The sequence below is a fragment of the Chelonoidis abingdonii genome, chromosome 1 (genome assembly GCF_003597395.2).
Source record: "Chelonoidis abingdonii isolate Lonesome George chromosome 1, CheloAbing_2.0, whole genome shotgun sequence".
In the NCBI taxonomy this organism is placed as follows: Eukaryota; Metazoa; Chordata; order Testudines; family Testudinidae; genus Chelonoidis; species Chelonoidis abingdonii.
The window spans coordinates 53,060,057-53,082,034 of NC_133769.1; the positions used below are offsets into that span (position 1 = coordinate 53,060,057).

The 21,978-nt window shown below is 41.6% G+C and overlaps 1 protein-coding gene across 1 annotated transcript in view; it reads right to left on the reverse strand.

Moving 5' to 3' along the window:
* Window positions 1–20,250: 20,250 nt before the first annotated feature.
* LOC116819258 (uncharacterized) overlaps window positions 20,251–21,978 on the reverse strand; it is a 104,958-nt gene continuing 103,230 nt past the window's right edge. Inside the window, exon 12 of the mRNA XM_075065612.1 lies at window positions 20,251–20,263. The gene's annotated coding sequence lies outside the window, so the exon portion shown is untranslated. The remainder of the gene's footprint in view (window positions 20,264–21,978) is intronic.

Here is a 21,978-nt window from a genome sequence, read left to right on the forward strand (position 1 = left end):
TAAATGGACACAAATCTGACATCAGGAATCATAACATTCAAAAACCAGTAGGAGAACACTTCAGTCTCTCTGGTCACTCAATAACAGACCTAAAATGGCAATTCTTCAAAAAAACCTTAAACAGACTCCAGCATGAAGCTGCAGAACAGGAATTAATTTGCAAACTGGATACCATCAGATTAGACCTGAATAAACACAGAATGGTTGGGTCATTACAAAATCTAAACTTAATTTCCCCAATACTAATTTCTTCCCTACTGTTACTCACACCTTCTTGTCAACTATCTGCAATGGGCCACTCTCTTACCACTTCAGACATTACTTTTCCTCCCTTGGTATCCTGCTGTTAATTGATTTATCTCATTAGACTGGCTTCACACTTGGTAAAACACCCCCCATCCTTTCATGTATTTATACCTGCTCCTGTATTTTTCACTTCATCTGATAAAGTGGGTTCTAGCCCACAAAAGCTTTTGCCCAAATAAATTTGTTAGTCTCTGGGCTGGTCTACACTAGGGGAGGGGATCGATCTAAGACACACAACTTCAGCTACGTGAATAGCATAACTGAAGTCGAAGTATCTTAGATCGAGTTACCTACCGTCCTCATGGCGCGGGATTGACATCTGCAGCTCCTCGTCAACTCCGCTACTGCCGTTCGCGTTGGTGGAGTTCCGGAGTCGACAGGAGCGCGTTCGGAGATCGATATATCACGTCTAGATGAAACGCAATATATCAATCCCTGAGAAATCGATTGCTACCCACCGATATGGCCAGTAGTAAAGACGTACCCTTTAAGGTGCCAGAAGGACTCCTTGTTATTTTTGCCGATACAGACTAACACGGCTACCACTCTGAAACTTATGATCTTTATTCTCACAACACCCCGGGGAGGTAGGGAAATAGTCTCTCTTTACCTGAAACACAGGAACAATAATAAGTGACTTGCCTAAGGTCTCATCGAATGGCTGCAGCAATGCAAAACTGACTGTGGAGCTAGTACTCGTGCCATCCAGCTGTCTTGCTGATAATATTGGCCATCTTCTTGATAACATAGAAGGAAAATCTAGTCCCAGCATGAAGGGCTCAAAAGACATTATAAAAAGTTAATAAGGCAAGCAAAAGTAGAGAACGATTGCAGAGACAAGGGTAAGTTAAGTGCTTAACAAGCAAACAGGTGAGAAATGACTCAGTTGTTTAGTGATCTTTGTCCCGTTCAGCTGGCTGAGAGGCTGTACTCCCTTAGCAGATGTGTAATAGGCATCGTAATCAAGTATTCTTCAATTCTAGTCTAGACTACTATATACTGTCTCTGAAATGAAGGGAGAAGCTCCTTCCTGTCTTAGACAATATTAGCCTACAGCGAGGAATGCATCCTTCAGTGTGCTACATTGCTATCCCAACCCATGAAGAAGCCACTTCAAAGATTAGCTTCAGGATCTTGAAGACAGCAGTGTCCTGGTTTGTTCCCTCAAAAAAACACCTCTCTGAGCTTGACTCCACTGCAGGCCTTGTCATCTGCCTTTTTGGCCCATGTCCCCATCCAGGACATTTGTAGGGCTGCTAGATGGTCTTCAGTTCACGCTTTCACCTCGCATTATGTGATTGTCTCCCAGACGAGGGATGATGCTGAGTTCGGCAGGGCTGTGCTCTGTCCTGAAAATTTGTGAACTCCTACCCACCTCCAACAGATATAGCTTGGAATCACCTACTGTGGAATACACCTAAGCAATCACTCAAAGAAGAAAAAAAAGTTACATTTTCTGTAACTGGCATTCTTTGAGATGTGTTGTTTATGTCTGTTCCACATCTCGCCCTCCTTCCCCCCTGTCGGAGTTGTCTGCCATTCCAGGGATCACAGGGGTGCTCCTCTACAGGTACTGCTAGGGGAAAAACTTCTGGCACTGGTGCATGCACACCTACTGTGGAATAGACATGAACAACACATCTTAAAGAACACCAGTTACGGAAAAGGTACCTGTCCTTTCCTGCTGCCCATCATTTGATCTCCAGTCACTGCAGCTTAAAACCCACCCACTAAGAGCTAGATTCACAAAGGGGGGCCTAGGTACCTAACTGCCACTAAGCCCTGCATTTAGTGGCATTCCCAAAACCACCTCTCAGCTGCCACCTCACCCTGTAGGTGCCTAAAGTCCCCTAGACACCTCAGTTTCTGCCCCTGGCCATGCACACAGCCACCTAAGTCCTGCCACCACCAAGCAGCTCGGCACCTAACTCCTGGTGGGAGTCACAAACTAGCCATTCCCTGCCTCTCTCACCCGAAGGGTCCGATCTGGTAGGCATGATCTGAGCAAGAGCCCAGGGATTGGGCACTCACCTGGGAAACCCAGATTCAAATCTCTTTTCTGCTGGATTCCTAGCAGGAACTTGAACCTAGGTCTCCTGTATTCCAGCAGAGTTTCCAACCATCAAACTATTGGTTATTCTGGGCTGGCAGGTTGGGTGTTGATGTTCTACATTGTATAAATAAATATTGATTGGAGCAGGAACTTAAGCCTGACTCTCCTACATCCCACGTAGGTGCACTAATTGAGCCATTGGCTATAGCAGGGTGGATAGCTCTCTTGCTCATGAGAAAGGGCTGGGCTGACCTGACCTGACTGCCTAACTCCAGGCATGGGTTCATGTATGTGAATCCTAAGTGGAGATAGGTGTCTCCCTCTGGGCTGCCAGTCAGGTACCCAAAGCTGAAATCAATGGGAACTAGGGGCCTAAATACCTTTGAGGCTCTGAGCCCTAAGTCCTGTCCTTCAGAAACAGTCACAATCTTCTGGCCAGGCATAAGTAGGAAAAGTCTTCCTGGATACTGCTGCTGTGTGACCATCCAACTGCAAATGGGGTCCCTACAGTGTCCCCAGGATGGGGACCTGAGTGACAGCTGACAGACAAACACCAAAAGGGCCGATAACCTGGCCAGAGCTTCCAGTTTACCAGCATCTCCTCTGTCCACTCTGGATGAAGTGAGTTGGCTCAGCCATGCACGGGCTACTTATCTAGGCATTTCCACTGCACTCCTCCCTGTGGTAGCTGAATACCAGGAGTCCTCTTGCCCTTTTTCACAGCATGTCCTCTAAGTTCAGTCAAAGGAAGCACTAAATTCACCAGTATGCAGGGCAGGGAACAGTGCTAGAAACAGACTGTCTCTATACAGTCAATTCTGTCCTGTACGTCCTCCTGTTGTAAGTAGGAGTACATGAATGTTTACTTTCCTTTCATCTCAGGAAACCCTACATGTGTGCCAGGGCAGCAAGTGAGGGGTTAAATATCACAATTAGCTTTCACAGGCTGTTGATGATGATATTTTCCAGCCCAGAAAGAGCCCCCAGCATCAAGAATAATCTAATTTCAGAAGATATTAAATTACTGCTGGTATTTCTTTCTCCCGTTCTCAAACCACACACTTCAAGTCAAGCACCAAAATACTAACGCCTGCCTCTCCACTGACATTTTACAGATACATGCTATGAAAAGCCCAGCATTTTAGATTGAATTAGCATTTTAATTAATCAAATCCATTTCATCTGATGATTAATGATACTACACAACTGACACTCATCATCCTCTCTAGTGTGACACAGCATGTGTGTTCCTAGCAGCTGCCAGCTGGTGTTGCTTTGGGGACTGATAGTACAGTTTGCTGATCTGTGCAAACAACACCTTCAGAGTAATCAGCATGCAAAGGCGCTTGGACAACTGCTCTGTTGACTTCACTAATGTTACACCAAAGATGACATTAGCCCAGTTCTGAAATGATGTGAATATTTGTTTATATTACACATAATTAAAGCTGTAACATAGTTCCATTCACACATCCCTCCCCCCCCCACACACACTATCTTAGCAAGGCCGATTGGTTTCCTTCCCTGCACTGCCCCAACCTTGGACTGTAACTAAAAGCTATGGGACAGCCACCCGTCTGAATATGACCCACCATCACAAGTTACGGCATGTTATAAACAAGTTACCATTTTATTTCCCAATTCTATGCAGGTTCAGACTTCTAGCTAGCTACTTGGGGTTATAAGAGTGCTTAGTACTTACTGTATAGTGCAGCACTGAAGCACTTGAGAGACATTAGTTAAGGCTCATAACCCTCTTGTGAAGTCTTATGCCCAGTGTATGGAGGAGGAAAGAGGGTGCAGAGAAGCAAACACATGCCTGGTGTAAGTGGGTGCAATGCTGTTCATTTTACTGAACTTAAACCTGCTTAAGCCAGGCCTGAGTCTGGCCCAGGTAGTTTGTGTGTAGCTCAATGCCAATTTTAGAGCAATGCTTAAAACTTGGCAATTCCTGGTTCCCTGTTTTTTTTCTCTAGACAATGTGCCATTGCCTACCTATCTGTATCATGTTTAACTGAGGTGTTTGTTAATGGGGGTGAGGATGGCATATAGGTGGTCCACAGAAACGTTACAAGGACACCATCAAAGCCAACCTGCAGTATCAAACCTAGGGACCTTGAGGACGCCGCCAGCGACAGAACACAGTGGCGTGCAACAGTCAGAAATACCTGCATTGCCTCTGAGGAAGACCACTGCCGGCATCTATAAGAGGCACGCGGACGACATCACAGAGCACCAGCAGCGCACAACCCACTGACTGCAAGCTTCCCATACACCATCTGCAGCAAAATGTGCACCTCTAGAATTGGCTTGTATAGTCATCAGAGGGCACATCGTGAGACCAACAATAGATGATCTGCACAGATTTGTCATCATCGGATCGATGGACTACCAAGGAGTTTGCTGATAGGGGTGAGGACAACGGTCTATGTGAACCACTGTCCTTTAATTTCTAGTATAGAGCATGACTTGCTGTTATCCAACCCATCAGCTCATTAGCTAAGCTAATCCTCTCCACTAAAAGACAAGTAAAATGCTAATTGAAGTGGACTAGCTACTCTAGGAATAGTTCAATGCATAACCAGTTTCCTGGCTAGAGGTAGACATACAAGGCTTCATTTTTCAGAACTCTGCTATATGCAGCTTCCCTAGTCCCATCAAACGAGGCGTAGCTGGCCTCCGTGTCAGAGGTCACAGACTGAAGAGGCATGGAGACTCTTGCCTACACCTAGAGGTTGTCCCTTCAAGTCTGAATGGAGGCCCAATCTGGGGACAGTCTGGGTAAACTTACACTACCATTGCTGTGCTGTGGATAAATCCAGAACTTTGGTCTCCAGGGCTGTCAATGCCTCTCTTTTCAAGAGCATGACAGTCACTTTAGGAAACAAGCCAAACCTAGAGTGGGTAGTTTACATCAGTAAATGCCCTACTGGCTGGGTGTCTATTTCATTGTGTGTGGAGAGAGTGTATAATGACAGCTATGCCCTGTGCGTCATTAAACATTTAGAGGAGAAACTCATGCATAACCCCCATGACTCCAAAAATTACCACTTTGTGCCATCTAAGCTACACTTTTCAAACATGTTATAACTGAGGTGAGGACTAAGCCCCTGCAAGTATGAATTTTTAATATGAAGCTATTTGATTTTTCCACATCAAGGGTTAAAACAAAGAACATTTAAGCCTGAAAAATATCTTCCAATAGTCAAATAACTGGAAACCTGGCAATGGAAGATTTATGTACCTGAAAATAGGTTTAGAATGAAATACCTCTTTAGACATAACCAAAACATCACTACTGCCCCTTATTTGTACACTGATGCTATTCCCGCAACGGCACATTTCTTTAAAAAAACAAAAACCACCTTTATTCTTTAATCAAATAAGCGTTTTGGTTTCTAAACTGATTCATAGTACAAAGCCATGTAATTATATTACAAGAGTTTAATCTGCATGTTCATTTCTTACCAAGAGCTGTATGGTGTCTAATTCTAAATAAAATCTAATTTGCATTAGCGTCCAGAAAGTGGGGACCTGCATGTCCCTTCTAAGCTTAATTCCTAGCTTAGATCTGATAATACTGCCACCAACCAAACTATAGTGTCCCCCAAAAACCTTCCCTGGGGAACCCTGAGATATACCCTGATCCAAACTCCTTGGATTCTAAAACAGAGAGGAAATAACTTTTCCCACCACCACTTCTCTGCCCCTCCCAGACTCTCCCTGAGAGAGAGACACTGATCCAAACTCCTTGGATCTTAAAACAGAGAGGAATTAAGCTTTTCCTCCCCCTTCTCTCCTTTCCCCCACCAATCCCTGGTGAGTTCAGACCCAGTCCCCTTGGGTCTTACACAAGGACAAAATCAATCAGGTTCTTAAAAAGAAAAGCTTTTAATTAAAGAAAAAAGTAAAAAAACTCTCGTACAAATCAAATGAAAAAGTTACAGGGCCCAGCTGTACCTAACACAGGGACCCCCCCCAGCCCAAGTATAAGTACAACAAAACAGAGGTAAATCGCCAGCAAAATAACACATTGCAAAGAAAGAAACAAACAAAATTAATCCGGCTTACTCTATCACTACACACTGAACTCTGAGAGAGTACAGAAGATGAGAATCGGTGTTCGGCTCCTTACCCAAGAGAGAACAAAGAACAGAACAAACAGCACAAAACAAAGACTTCTCTCCACCAAGATTTGAAAGTATCTAGTCTCCCGATTGGTCCTTTGGTCAGGTGTCAGCCAGGTTCACTGAGCTTGTTAACCCTTTACAGGTAAAAGAGACATTAACCCTTAACTATCTGTTTATGACAGCACCAACCACCCTCAGTGAAACCCTCTAATCAGTGTTGTAAAATGACTTCACAGGGACATCTTGTGAGCGGCAGTGATTCATCAGATAGTAGCGTTACCTTGGGACTACACTGCTTTTAAATAGCAGCCCAGGAATTCCTACTTTTTTCCAAAAATGGAGGTTACAGTTTCTTCTTGCCTCAGACAGAAACATCACCACTGTTAGAAACCCAGGGTCCTTCCCATACATTCTTTCCCAGCTCTATTATGCCCAGAGAGATAGTGTTGTTACTATAAAATACGTATGTAACAGCTCTATGGCCCACTATTTTCCACTGAGAGGGAAAACGGCAGGCAATATAGACTCAATTCTGCACCACAGAAATCAATGACAAAACTCCCATTCATTTTACTGGTGCAGGATAAAGTCTATCAAAGGAAGAATGTAAACCTAATAGTGCCTTGAATTATGTGGGCTTGATTCCTCAAGGTGCTGAGCACCTTCCACAGCCATTAATGTCAGTGACCCAGCCAAATCCTGCGGTCCTTACTCAATTGTTAGCCAAATTCCCATTGCCTTAGGAAAAGCTGAGGACCACACTCTTTGGCCATTGAGAGTTGAGGGTCTTCAGCCCTTGGAAGGAGACACTTGGACACCTCACCAGGTTGGGAAAGGCCCCCTCCTGTCAGGAAACAGCAAAAAAAGATGACAAACCGTACCACTATCTTCCATCTGTTGTGCCCATCACCATGGGCACCGACTCTGTGGGTGCTCTGGGACTGGAGTACCCATGGGAAAAAAATAGTGGGTGCTCAAGTTGCTTGGGAGATAGAAAAGAGAATGGCTGTGAGGAAGGACACCTCACTGTAGTTTTATTATCACCATTTTAAAGATGGAGAGATTGACAGTCAAGTGACTCAGTAGCAGAAGGCTACTTCCAGGATTCTCAACTTCCAGTCCCTTGTCTAATCTACTCAAACACATTGCCTCAGTATCTGACAGTGGTTTAAATTGCCTACAAAACCCATATCTTTTCTGGCCATTAGACACAAAATATAGCACTGACACTTGAACTATAGTCCAAATCAATATCTATCTGTCTGAAGGTAGGGATTTGACAGTTGCTCTGTGTTGTCAAGTGAAGCAGATTAGGCTGACCGGGAGAATACGTACATTTCGAAGAGGTGTTCTAGTAAGCTGGTGCAGCGTCTGGAGCGTGACCCTGCTTGTCTTTATTGCATTCTACCGTTTTTTCTCTTTAAAGATACAACAATTCACTGCAGTGAGGTAAATAAAGCTCAGTCACAGATACGGACCTTCCCGAAGTAAATTACACCATCTGGTAAAGCTGATAAGGTAAATTGCACTGCTATTAAGTCTTCAATACCTTGGCTAAAAATGAGTCTTTAATAATTGCACTGAGTCAAAGCTGCTACTGAATACATTAGTCAGAAGGGGGTCTGTTTATCTCTCCCTGCCATGTCAGACTTAAATGGGATTTTGCTGTTCTCTTCCGTATATGCTCTGAATAGATTGTGCTACTAGTAAGATCCCCCAACTTTTTAACACAAAGTTGTCTTGTTAGAATACAGTTGTATATGTATAAGAGTGAGAGAAAGCTAGTTTTATGGCTAAGTAGGACATTTGCATCTGTCTGTGTTCAGATAGATATTATGCAGCATAATGAATAAATGAAACACTAGATGCCATTAGTATTTCTTTAACTGTCTCTCAATTTACAAAAGTAACTAGTATTTCTCAATCAATGGGTGCTGTAGAATGTCCAAAAATCAAGCCACATATTTAAGTGCCTTGTAGCACACAAATGTGAGAATTTAGGCTTAAATTAGTTTTAGCTTGTCGTCCTAGACAGTCATAAAATGGATTGACTTTGATATCCTCTCTGCTTTTCAGATCAGCACAGAAAGCAGTTCAGGTAATACTGTACTAGTCAGAGTCAGTTTCATCTATACTTTTTCTATATTGCGCTGCAAAACTGCTCTCTGGCTTTAGGTTTGAAAATGATGACCTTAGTTCATTGCTATCCACTAACATAGCTCTTACTTAGTCTGTGGGGAGGAGAGGGTTGGGATATTATGAATGCAATACTGAATATCTCTATAATCAGCATGAGTGTGCCCATTTTCGTTTCCCATTTCCTCCCCAACCTCCGGAGTGTGTCCTATGACCACAGCTGACCAGGGAGTCCTGACAACACAAAAAATCTTGCAAGTTTCTCTAGCCTTCTCCTTTCTTTCCCATAGGAAAAATATGAAGGGCACTCTCTGAGATCAAGGTGGAGGTTACCTTGTACTGTGCAGTAACCTCTCCATGACAATGACTCCCAACTCCTTTTCCTCAGAAGGCCCCATAGCTTCGGAGTCTGCCAGCGTGCAAAGATGTTATTTTTGCCAGTGTAGTTACTGACCCAAATTGGATTTAATCTGCCTTTTTGGTATCACCATCCCAGCATATAGTTAATATTAATAGTAGTATCATCTGAGACACTGTTTATATAGGTTTATCTCTTTCTAGTTGTCTACCATAGCTCTGCTGAAGGGCTAAAAACAACATCTTAAAGCTTCAGTAAATCTCTCATGTCTCTATAGGTGATACAATCTTAATGTAATTTCTAGACAGTCTCCACTTTTAATTTTTGAGCTGCTTACGCATGACAATCAGAAGGAGGAAAAAAACTAGATTCTCAGTCATGCTCAGCTTGTTTTTATAAAAAGACTGTGTTTCAGTCCAATTAATAAGAAAAGAAGACAAGGTGCTGGTCTCTGTCAGGATCAAACACATCCCACAATGCAAAGTATCCTGTAGACAACAGGTGTAAGTAAGTCAACACCTCAACTCACTCAATCAAAAATCTGTCAGCGAAATGCAGGTAGGCCTAAGGACACTAGATCCCTATTAAAAGCACAATCATTCTTAGGGTTCATCCACCTGTAAGCCTGCAAGCTGGTCACACCGCCAACCTCCCTAACTCAGCTTGTGGCGACAACAACCTGGCTCCCAAAGGATCCTAAGTACGTGAGCCTGGTGGGGTGGGGTAAGGAAAGGAAAGGAAAAGGCAATCATCTGGTTCTCACCTCTGCTTGGCTTCTTTTCTAAACTATGCTGTCGTTTTCTAGTATTAAAAGGCCAGTTTTTGAGTGATGGATTCACTCTTGTATTGCCTAAGATAAGCTTATGTTACATTGGCAATAGAAAATTGTCTGGTTTTCTAACTATGCTCTGTAAGTATATGATAGACATTATGTAGAAAGGCATAAACAAAATTGTATCTTTAAAGAAAGTGAGTCACTTTCAAACTGCATATAGCAGGAGGAACCATAGTACCGCTAAGCTCCTTCCATAAGCCACTTCTATCCCATACAGAGACATCAGAATGGTTTGTTGGAGAAAGCTAAATATGGGTCTGTTTTCTGCTTTTCAATCCCACCATTTTGGAAATGGCCACTTTTTGGAACCAAGGATTCTCCAGCCTATGCCATATAAAGAGTGACCCATGTGGCAGAGCTCTTACTATCATTATGATTTATGGCCAACCATGCACGAGGTGCTTTCCAGGCATTCAGAAGAGGACAGTCCTTACTCCAAGGAGCTCATGGTTTAAGGACAGACACATAAGTAAATGGAGGTTAAGGGAAGAGGAAAATAAGGAATTTTATGCTGGTTAACAAGACTCACTGTAGGCAACCTGACAGTAAGTGGGTTTTTAAGAGGGACTTACATGTTGGCAGGGTAGGGGCCTAGTGGAGGAACTCAGTGAGGTCACATGGTTCATAGGAGGCCATAGGAAAAGAGGCATCTTAGTGTGTGTTTATATTTATATATAAATATATTTGAGTGTTTTGAAATCCCCATTAGTATTCAAATATACTTTCTTTAAAAACAATGTTTCTACATAGCAGCAGCTGTGCCTGAAGCCATTATGAGTGCAGTGCCAGTGTACAATTCCTGCAATGTCACCAGCTGCCTGGAAACAAATGGCAACATTTTCATCAACTTCAATGAGACCAAGATTTCACCCTTTATGTTATTTCTCACAGTAATGTCTCATTAAATTGACAGGCCTCTACTGTCTAATTTAGGTTTAGATTATACACTTACATTTTCATTCACTTTTTTTTTCTGTATTTGGACCAACCAGAGGTGGAAAACACTGCTTTTTAAACAGACTGGCAGGTGTGATATAAACAGTTGTGGAGGATTACAAAACAAGAGGCCAGCTTAGAAAATTTGACCTTATGGGTATTATAGTAAAGTGGTCATCATGGGGTTAGCTGGATTACTCAGAGTATTAGGGGATGGTGCCATGCTCCATCCCTCACTATTTCCCTGTTTGTTACTGGGAGTTTCCTCTCTACACACTCAGTTTGTCTATGATGCAGGTGAATAAAGCAGCACATTCCCCAGCTTACAGTTCTGTGAGTAAAATATTTGTGTTGCCCTGAGCCATCCCGACCCAAAAGGTTTGCCCTTCTCCAGTCATAGGCTGTCATTATCACTAGTGGGAGAAACGGGCTTTCAGTTTTCAAACCAAAGTACAGTAAATCCTTGTATTAGAAAATAAAATAATGTTGCAAAAATGACCAGTAAGACTAACACTCCAGGCTAGCTAAAGAAATTGGTCAAATGAGTCACCTGATATCTTGCCGATGCCCAGACATTAGCATGACATTCACTGCTCCTAGCTTCACATCTACTTTCCTTTAATATGTAATAAAGTGCAGCAGGTTCTGAATACCTGCTGCAAACTTTGTGGTCCTGGACTGCAACAGGCACTGCAGGTATTCTGTACCATTGAGAATCAGGCCATTTACATGGGTGCTTATCTTTAGATATCCTCAGTTTGGAAAAACCTGGCATTTCTGGCTCAGTAGTACTATTAAAATATAAAAGGAATTCCAATGCAAGTCTGTATAGGGCTCTTCAGAATGATGTTATGATATAAAATCATGATGCTACAGAAATTTGGATTGAAGTCTGCGAATCCTTTAAATATAGCAAAATAAAAATTCAACGTAAAGCTTTACTGCTGCTAAAATAAAAGAAGAAACTAAACACTAAAAATGCATTAAAATGATGTTATGGGTCTGCCAATGTTGAGGTACTTACAAAAACCAAAATATTCAGCGTGTAGTATGTCATATCTTCAGTTCAACCCTTTTCCCTACCGATTATGGCTCTGGGATGTGGGTAGTTATATGAAACTGGTGCATGTGCTGGAATGAAGGAAAGTGATGATTAAAAAAATCAGTAACCAGGTGTCATCTTAACCAGCATAGCAGCCAAAATAAAAACACAAAACAAGTTCATTTCATTTATATGGCCCCTGTTTTTCATCCCCACCATACTATTTTCCATTGATTATTTTCTGCAGGTGCAGAACTGATCATCACTAGACTTTAGTGCATTATGCTGCAACCACACCTAGTAAAACAAGCTACATGTGATCAGGGACTGATATAAGATTAGCTATTGAGTGGGTTTTTAATTGTTTTGTGTCATCATAGGTGGGTGTGCTGCCCAAGGATTAGTGAAATGCAAGTCCAATGGGTATTTTTTCTGGTTAGAAGCGTAAATTCTTTATTACTTTTTAAATTTAGCTGTCATTCTAAATACTTTCTATACAGCCATATTCAGAATCGATTTGAAATGAGAGCATGTGATTTGTAAACAGCCTAAAAGGGACCAGTTCTGCTAGATTTTGGCCACCCTCAGTCTGCTGGAGTTGAGGGCATTCATGTCCCTTTAAGGAGATGATTCCCACAAACGGAAAATATGAACCCAATCCTGGAAAGCACTAGCGCATCCTACAAGATGCTAAGTGCCCTGAACTCCCATAGATTGGATCCTTTTTCAGTGATGTTTCTTCTTGCAATCTGTTTTCTCATTTTAGTATTTAATGGAGTGATACAACTTGCTGCATGCAGAAGTTGAGTATCTCACCAGCTTGCGAGAGGAATGCAGCAATTTGCAGGATTGGGTTCATATATCACATCAATCTGCTAAACTATTCAATTAAGAAGGAGCCCAATCCTGCAGGATTTACATTCCGGATAATCTTACTGATGTCAATGAGATTACTCAGGAGTAAGGGCTGTAGGGACCCCAATATATCCCAATGTATAACAGTAGAACCCAACTCTCAAGAAGGAAGCAGAGTGAATGAGTATTAATCTATACCTTCAGACAAACCACAATGACACATTAATACTTTTGATTGATCTAAATGTAAGTAGCCATTCTTGCTGGGCCCGATCCACCTACCACTGAAGTCAATGATTTCAGTGATTTCAGTGAGATCTGGATTGGAGCCTTGGTTGCATACAGAACCATTATGAAATAATTCATATGAACAAATCCAATCATATCGGAGTTGTATATAGAACACAGAGAGCATCAATGCACTCACCAGGTGCCTTTTATAAACAAAACTTACAAGAAACAATTTTCAACCCTATTAGACATAAAAAAGGCATGGACAATTGGCTCTGCTAATGAAACTGTTTTCTAAATAAACAATATTGGAAAAATGTTCAATTAAATGAAATCAAGGAAACAAGAAAGGTAGCACAAAACTCAACATTATAATAGACAATATTTTTAGTAAATTAACTTCTTTTATTTAATCAATTTTTATATCACAAAAAGAAACAAAATATAGATAGTAAAATTCTAAAAATGAAATACAAAGATAAAATAATGCAAAACAAAAGTGAACTCATACATCCATTCTGTTGTGTTCATAATAAAATTACATACAACAGTACATCACATCAGCACCATAATGGGAAAGCCATTAGAAACACTCCAACGTTAAATATTCCAAAGTGAATGGAAACAAATGGCTTCAAATATTGACTTTTTAGTGAAAAAAATGGTCTATTTAGAGAGCCTTAATGTGATGACAAATTGAAATTTGTGATGACCAATTCCATTGAAGTGCCCTCTCCTGTCTCAGAAATGAGTGGGTACTGTCACAGACAGACTAATGACTGGATGAACTTTGACATCTCCCATTGCAAAACAATTTACATTAATCTCTAGTTAAGATGACCTGTCTGAGCACCACTGAAACTGATAACTGCTGGTGATATAAATCTGCTAGAACTGTTGAAGATATGTGTTGCCTGCCTTTAGCCTGAGTCCCTCTCCAATATGTAATGTAACTCTTCCATTAGAAGTTTGCTGATGATCATTCTGAACTGCGTAACTGTCTGAAGTTTTAAATGAAAATTACTGTCAAGATGGAGAAATTCTAAACCACCAATAGTATTAGACTAGACTAAATAAGAGACATTCTGCTACTGAACTTAATGAAAGAGAAGGGGGTAATACTTTAAAAAATATAGCAATACTCACTTAGCTACATGATAATAAGCCACTATGTCATATCTGGGGAAAACAATCTGATAATATATAGACATAAACCTGGGGGTCTAGTTCTGCAAGGCATTGAGTGCCCTTAACTGTGATTAGTTGAAGGTGCTCTGCATCTCACAGGTTCAGGACTCCAGATCAGCCTAAACCACAAAGTTCAGATGCTAACTTCCACAAAGTGGATGTGGTTCAATCCATGCTTTGGGTACTATAAAGATAGAGGCCAGAAATACAATAACCACCCTCAGACTTTGGGGAAGTTAGGATTATTTGGGGCCACTGAGAATAAAAATATGACAAAACAACCTCCTTTGTTATACAGGGAATTAATTGATCAGCAAAGGTTTACTACAGAAACAATGTTTTATTTTATCATTAAGGACAAGTGACAGTTTTACTGTGTATGAGACTGAACCTTAAAATATGAAAAAGCGTAACTTCCACAAAACCTTTTGCTCACCAAATCATCTGCACCACCCTGCTAGTGGATTATCTTGAAAAGTTACATGACTGATTAACCAATATTACTTTGTTGGTGATTGATTTCATATCTCACAAGTGTTCATAAGTTCTGTACTTCACCTACAAAACAAATCAGGTCTATCTAAACCAAACATAAATAGACAATGAGTTTCCAAGAGTATTATCTAATTGTAAAAATGAGGACATATAATGCTAAAAATCTATGCAATGATAATGGAGGAAAGATTTCCTCTTAATAAATGGCATTTCCTAAAGATAATTCCATTAACCATTAAATGAGTACCTTGAACCATAGTTTGGAAAGCTACCAGGATTATCAGTTCTTTTTAATGTTATTTGCGCTCCAAAAAAGATGCAAACATAGAGATCAACTTTTGTGTAACACAAACAGAGCATCTGAGCCAAATCCTGTATTTATAGAAGTCAAATGGAGTTTTGCTCCTGATTTAAATGGGAGACCAATTGGGCCTAAATGTGCAGTGTTTCAAAGTGCTTGAATCTGCAATAAATGTCTTCATTGTAAAATTTATTTGAGGGATCAAAGTATCTAATGCTGATTAACCACATACTTGAGCTAAAAGAGAAAACACAAATCTTCCAAATAAATATTTACACAAAGAGTAGCAGTGGACAGTACATTTACAGTACGAAGGGCACGCTTTGGCCTCATCCTGCAAAAACATGGTTAACTTTAAGAATGTAAATACTGGTTTTGAGCATACGTCTGTGCAAGATCAGGGTCTTATGCTGGAATAGGGGAAATGGAGCATCAGCATTTGGTTACCAAACTCCAGATTCAATTTGTTCCACCTTACAATTATATATAAATGAATTTGAATGAAGCAAAGCTTCCTTTGATAATATTATTTACTGAGTCAATAATGATATTTTAATAGAGGTACTTACAGACACTGAATTTCAAATCATTCATCTGAGACTGGAAGGCTGGATGTTGTATTAGCAGTATTATTTGGAATAGCTGATTTAGCATGGAAGCCATAAAATCTCAAAGCCCATTTTTTCTGAGTAAGAATAAGGCCAGGATTTTTCTAACTTAATAATATTCACAGCGAAGGTACAAAATGTTTTAACATACTGCATAATTCCAAGCATAACACTTTGCTATGGTGAAGTTACAGCTACAGGTATATCTCAGTGCACACTATCCTTCAAGAACTATAGAGTTATTTTAGCAGAAATGGTTTGACCCATAACAGACAGGGGGAACCTCCTGAAGAGTTTTGTCTTGTCCAGAGAGTATGAAAGAGCCTTGTCCACATCAAGTGTGTGCAGTTTGGCTTTCCCTTTTGAATGAGGCTTGGGAAAAAACATTGGGCGGCAACTCAACTGATTTAAATGAAAATCAGAAACAACCTAGGAAAGAACGTGGGGCAAGCCCTAAGAGTCACCTTATCTTTATGGAACACTGTGTAAGGTGGACCCGCCGTAAAGGCCTGACTTTCCCTCTAACCTCCAAGCTGATGGAGAAGAAAGAGGCAGAAAGCCTTTTGCACTGGAACTTTCTTTGGTGGTTCCAACCTGCCTTCTGGGGATTGTAATAATATTAAGCAGAGGTCTCTAGCTTTGGGGTTTGGCCTGTTTCCTCCTCAGGGCTGGAGCATATACACCAGCGGTTTCAAACATGTGGCCTGTGGGCCGCAGCAAGTAACTCTGTGGGCCGCATGCATCCCACGTCCCGCATGAGACCCCTAGTGTATACACTCCAGGCCTGAGGAAGAAACAGGTCAAAACCCCCAGCCCGCCCCAAGTTATTTCCTGTAGCCACCAAGCTCCCTCACCCACTGCCCCCCCACTCACCCTCAGTGCACCACGTCCCCACTCCACTGCCTACCTCCAGGCGCTTGCCACCACCAAACAGCTGTTTGGTAGTGCTTAGTGCTTTCCAGGAGGGAGGAGGGAGGAGAGGAGGCAGAGAAGAGGCAAGGCAGGGGTGGGGATTTGGGGACGGGGTTTAAATAAGGACAGGGAGGGGGGCAGAGCTGGGGTGGGGACTTTGGGGAAGGGATTGGAAGAGGCGGGGTAGGGGCAGGGCATCATGGAAGGGGTGGAGTGGAGGCAGGGACGGGGCAGCAGGGGGGTCAGTGATGCGGCCCTCAGGCCAATGTACTAGTCCTCAGGTGGCCCTCGTGGTCATTTGAGTTTGAGATCCCTGGTAAACACTCAACAAGTGGAGGACGTCTCGTGAAACTTTTGAAACTTGAAGGGCTTCATCGATTTGTGCATTAAGTGGTTCACAACTTACAAGTGGCAGGTTCGCAATGGTCATTTGGACCTCACTGAGTATTCTAGAAGATGGGAGCTACGAAACCCTGCATATAACAGCAGGCCACTAACTGTCCTTTAGATGGTAGAGACTTCAACTCCTCTCTATGTTCCTCTGGAAGCTCCTCTATGAATTGCGACACTTTGTTCCACTTCAGGTAGTCAATATTTTGACAAAAGGGCCTGATAATTCAAAATGCACATCTGAAAACTAATGGAGGAGTAGATCTTTCTGCTGAACAATTCCAGTTTTTTAGAGTCCTTCTCCCTAAGAGAAGGAACAATGAACCAAGATGTTAGTGCTAGCTTTTAAGAACATGAAGTCTGGGAGGGTTAGAAACACAAACAGAGCTTAGGGCAGGAGACAAGAACCCAGAGGTGGAAAAGTAAGGTTCAAAAGAGACATGAGATCCTGAAAGGACACAGACAAAATCTCAAAAAATGCTCATGAGTGACGAGGAGACTGAGGCAGACTGGTGTTTTAACAGCTTTTAACAGTCCAGTTGGCAAGAGCTGCCAAGGTCCCTTTTCAACCGGGTGTTCCGGTCGAAAACCAAATGCCTGACAACCCTAGACCAGAACCAAGAGAGTGGAAAAGCTCACAGCTCTAGTGTTTGGATCCAAACACAGAAGCCTGGTGAGTGTTCAACACGGGCGCTGCACCTCCCTTGGGTCTCATTCCTGACTCCAACAGACACGGATGGCCAAAATAATCCAATCTTGCATGCCTGGGGGTCGTGCGCACCAGAAGTGGAATTCATGTGGATCTTTCAAAGAAGAGCTAGCAGACATTCTGGGTGGGATTTTCAAAATAATTTTAATGGAAATTGAGCACCCAAAATCTCTTAGGCAGGGTTGATAATAGCCTCGTAGAAATAGAAAGGGAACAAATTACAACTGATAAAAGGAAATGTTCTTTTACCCAGGACATATTTTGCCTGTGGAACTCATTGCCACACTATAACATTCAAACTAAGAGTTTAGTAGATTTTGAAGGATTATATAAGAACTATAAGCCCTTATCCTTCAGGGCATAAATTGGCCACTAACTGATGGGGATTAGAAGGAAACTTCCCCGATGGGTAGTTATTACTGTCCACTGTTGGTGGTCAATAGTTCATTTTGGGAACTTCTGCTCTAAAGGGTTTGGCCTTAAGGACTGCCTTTCTTCTTCTGTGATCCCTTGGTCACTGATATCAGCTGAGGTGCCCAAGCCAACAGCTCCTTAATTTAAATAGGAAGAGGGTGGCTATAGCAGATATCTGATGAGTGGCTCTCTACTTTGGAACTCGTTCCTCCCACCCAGAGCTACAGTCTGTTCGTTCTGCAAGGCCTGCTTGGTTTATTCTCCCACACTGCGACAATAGAATCCAGATTTGTAGTGCTGGGAAATGAAGCTCATATTAGGTTGCACATGTCAGTGAGGTGAAAAAAATGGACATATTTAATCTGTGCTTTGTCCTTTCATCATTCTAGTTATTCTCCTCACCATGCCTTGTGACGTTATTGACATGAACTGTGACCACAGAGATCATTGTTGCAACAAAGGTTCTATCGTTGCACCAGGTTTTGTACAGAGGAGGTCAAGTGGGGTGTTAATAGAAAGGTTGTAGTTTGCTGGTTATGATTGTGCTGTCTGTATGTGTATACATTACTTTTGTATCCGAAGTTATGAATATTGGCTATGTACTTGTATCTCAATGTGTTTGATGCTAAGGAGCCTCAGTGAAGCGTTTGGTCAGCTTCTTGAGAAAGGACTATTCTCAATAAGTGCCCAGTTAAGAAACACTTAATTGACAGTGGACTTTGGGAGACGCCAATCCACATCTGAGCTTTCCTGGGAACATTCAAACTAACATCTAAACAATGATATTGGCCTGAATGGATATGTGACTTACCCAGGTGGCTACAAATTCCATCTTTTTGCTGTGATTTTGCACAGAGGAAAAAAACCTTTTTTCCCACAAGAGAAAGAATATAAAAGGCCCTGGAAACCCCTCCATTTTGTCTTCAGCTGGCTCAAGAGATGGCCTCTCCACCCCAAAGAGATGCCTGAAAGAAACTGGAACAAAGGACAGTAACTATGGGGGTGGAAGTGATTGCTGAACCCAGGCCATAAGCTACAACGTTGGTCTGAAAGGGATTGGGACCAGACTAGGAAGGAGTCTGTGAAAGAAGCTTATTGGAACATCTCTGAGGGTGACATTTTATCTGTAATCAGTTTCTTAATTTATTAGGCTTAGACTTGTGTGCTCTGTTTTATTTTGTTTGGTAACTTACTTTGTTCTGTCTGTTATTACTTGGAACCACTTAAATCCTACTTTTTGTACTTAATCAAATCACTTTTTCTTACTAATTGACCCAGAGTAAGTAATATCTGGGGGAGCAAACAGCTGCGTATATCTCTCTATCAGTGTTGTAGAGGGCAAACAATTTATGAGTTTACCCTGTATAAGCTTTATACAGAGTAAAACAGATTTATTTGTGGTTTGAATTCCATTGAGAGCTGGGTGTCTTGGTGCTAGAGACAGGAGCACTTCATAAGTTGTTTTCAGTTAAGTCTGCAGCTTTGGGGCTCATGGTTCAGACCCTGGGTCTGTGTTGGAGCAGACTGGTGTGTCTGACTCAACAAGGCAGGGTTCTGGAGGCCCAAATTGGCAGAGAAAACAGGCTCAGAGGTAGTCTCAGCACATCAGGTGACAATCCCAAGTGGGTTTCTGTGATCAAACCCATCACATGCCTATCCTGAGATGAATGAGCCTGATGTAGAAACCTAGAATGATGGAAAAACATAGCCTTATTTTTTGGCCAAACCACTTCTTTTTTTAATGATCTGATGGCGTCAACATGGGCTCGGTGAGCAGGCTGTTCATATCTCTGTTTGGAGTATGGAAGCATCTGGACAAGCCATGTGTACTGCAACAAATCTAAATTCTCATCGTTTACTTATGCCTAATCTGCCAAGCAGATGTGATGGGATGATTCTGTCATAGATGTTTACTGTTTGAGCCCTGACTCATAGTAAGGTGTCAATTACATTGGAATTAATAAGAAAATATTTAATTTACTAACTGCATGATCCTATTAAATGGAATATCAGCAATCCAAGTAACAGGATTAGTTAAAATATAAACAATAATTGCCTGTAATTTTTTTTAAGGAGAAGACAAGTCTACAAATATAAAATGTGGTTCAGCCTTATTTTTCCATGCAAGTCAGATTATTTAAATTCATGAATAATGGATACATCTTTTTTATGATGTCTCATTGCTTTTCATAGTACAAGAAGACTAGTATTATGCAAATGTAATGTCTTGAAAATGGTCTCGTCAAATAGGCATCATTTTCTATTCCTCTGTTGTTAATGTAATTGACAAAACACTCGATACTACTGATTATGCCTTTTCTTGTAAACCACTTATTTTATGGGCATAAACAGCTGTGTTTATGCCTCTATGAATTTCTGATTTCATTATGAAGTTGTCACCATGCTGTGAAAGAGCAATAGGCAGAGTCCTAGACATTCCACTTACCAGCTGGCAAAAGCAGTTCTTTAGTAATAAAGGTATAATTCAATCAACATTGGTACATTTCTAATAGCGCTGGAAGGTTTCTTTTTTTTTTTCTTTAAATAGTTGATCCCACATGAAATGTGCATGGATTTAACAAGTTGATCCAAACACATGTACTCTTGATTTACATGAACAGTACCTATCCTTAAAGCTTCAAACAGATGCTATGGGTTAACCACTCCATACCTACCCTGTGAGGCCCTGAGCAAACTCAACTCCCTTTGTGGTACCATTGCAGTTGCCATAAAATTATACCAGGGGACATTTCATCCACCAGTGGCTTCAAGATCATGAGAGTGGAAAGGTGGTTTACAGCTACCACTGCACAAAGGATGTGGCCCACAGGATCTGATTCTTCACTCTGTTACAAGTTTTATGCCAATATAACTTGACTTACTTCAGTGGGATTACACTGTAAAAATTTGGTGTAACAGAGTGAAGAATCCAGCCATTTTTGTCCAGGAATTTGTGCTATATATTTGTTATTCATCATTAGAAATATACCAAACTTCCTATACAAGTGAACAGATAAATTTCACAGTATTATTGCCATTTTTCACCTGGAGCAGCTAATTAAATTTTGGGGCCCTGGAGATGTTCCAGTTGGAAGCAGAAATTGACAGTCTGTCTTTGGTGCCATCCTGTTCATTTACATGTAATGTACAAAGTCCTGCTCCTTAAACACATGAAGAACTAAAACCAAAAGAAACAATTCGTCTACACTACGAAATTAGATCAAATTTATAGAAGTCATTTTTTTAGAAATAGTGTTTATATAGTCGATTGTGTGTGTCTCCCCACACAAAATGCTCTAAGTGCATTAACTTGGTGGACTGCATCCACAGTACCGAGGCTAGCATCAACTGCCAGAGCGTTGCACCGTGGGTAGCTGTGAGTAGCTATCCCACAGTTACCGCAGTCTCCACTTCCGTTGGAATTCTGGTTGAGATACCAATGCCTGATGGGGCAAAAACAGTGTCACAGGTCGTTCTGGGTACATGTTGTCAAGCCCCCCCCTTCCATGAAAGCAATGGCAGACAATTGTTTCCTGGGTTACCTGTGCAGATGCACATCACAGCAAGCATGGAGCCCGCTCAGATCACTGCGGCATCTGACGAAGTGGGATTCACCCACGAACGCTTATTCCAATATCTTTGTTAGTCTATAAGGTGCCACAGAACTCTTTGTTGCTTTTTACAGATCCAGACTAACATGGCTACCCCTCTGATACTTGACAAGCTAGATGAAGTGGCTCAAAGCAAGAAATAGACCAGATTGTTTTGTATTCATTTCTATTCATTTGCTTCCATCCCTCCGTGAAATCAGTGGCCTGCTAAACCCAGGTTTTGCGAGTTCAGTCTTGAGGGGGCCATTCTGTGTCACAGTTATTTGTGTTTCTCCTTGATGCAAAGCCACCCCCTTTGTTGAGTTTAATTCCCTAAAAAGCAATATCGTCAGTTGCCCCCCTCCCCATCAAAGCAACGGCAGACAATCGTTTTGTGCTTTTTTCTCAGTGCAGATGCTATAGCACTGGGAACGTGGAGCCACTCAGATCACTGAAGCAATTATGAGCACTGTAAACACCACACACATT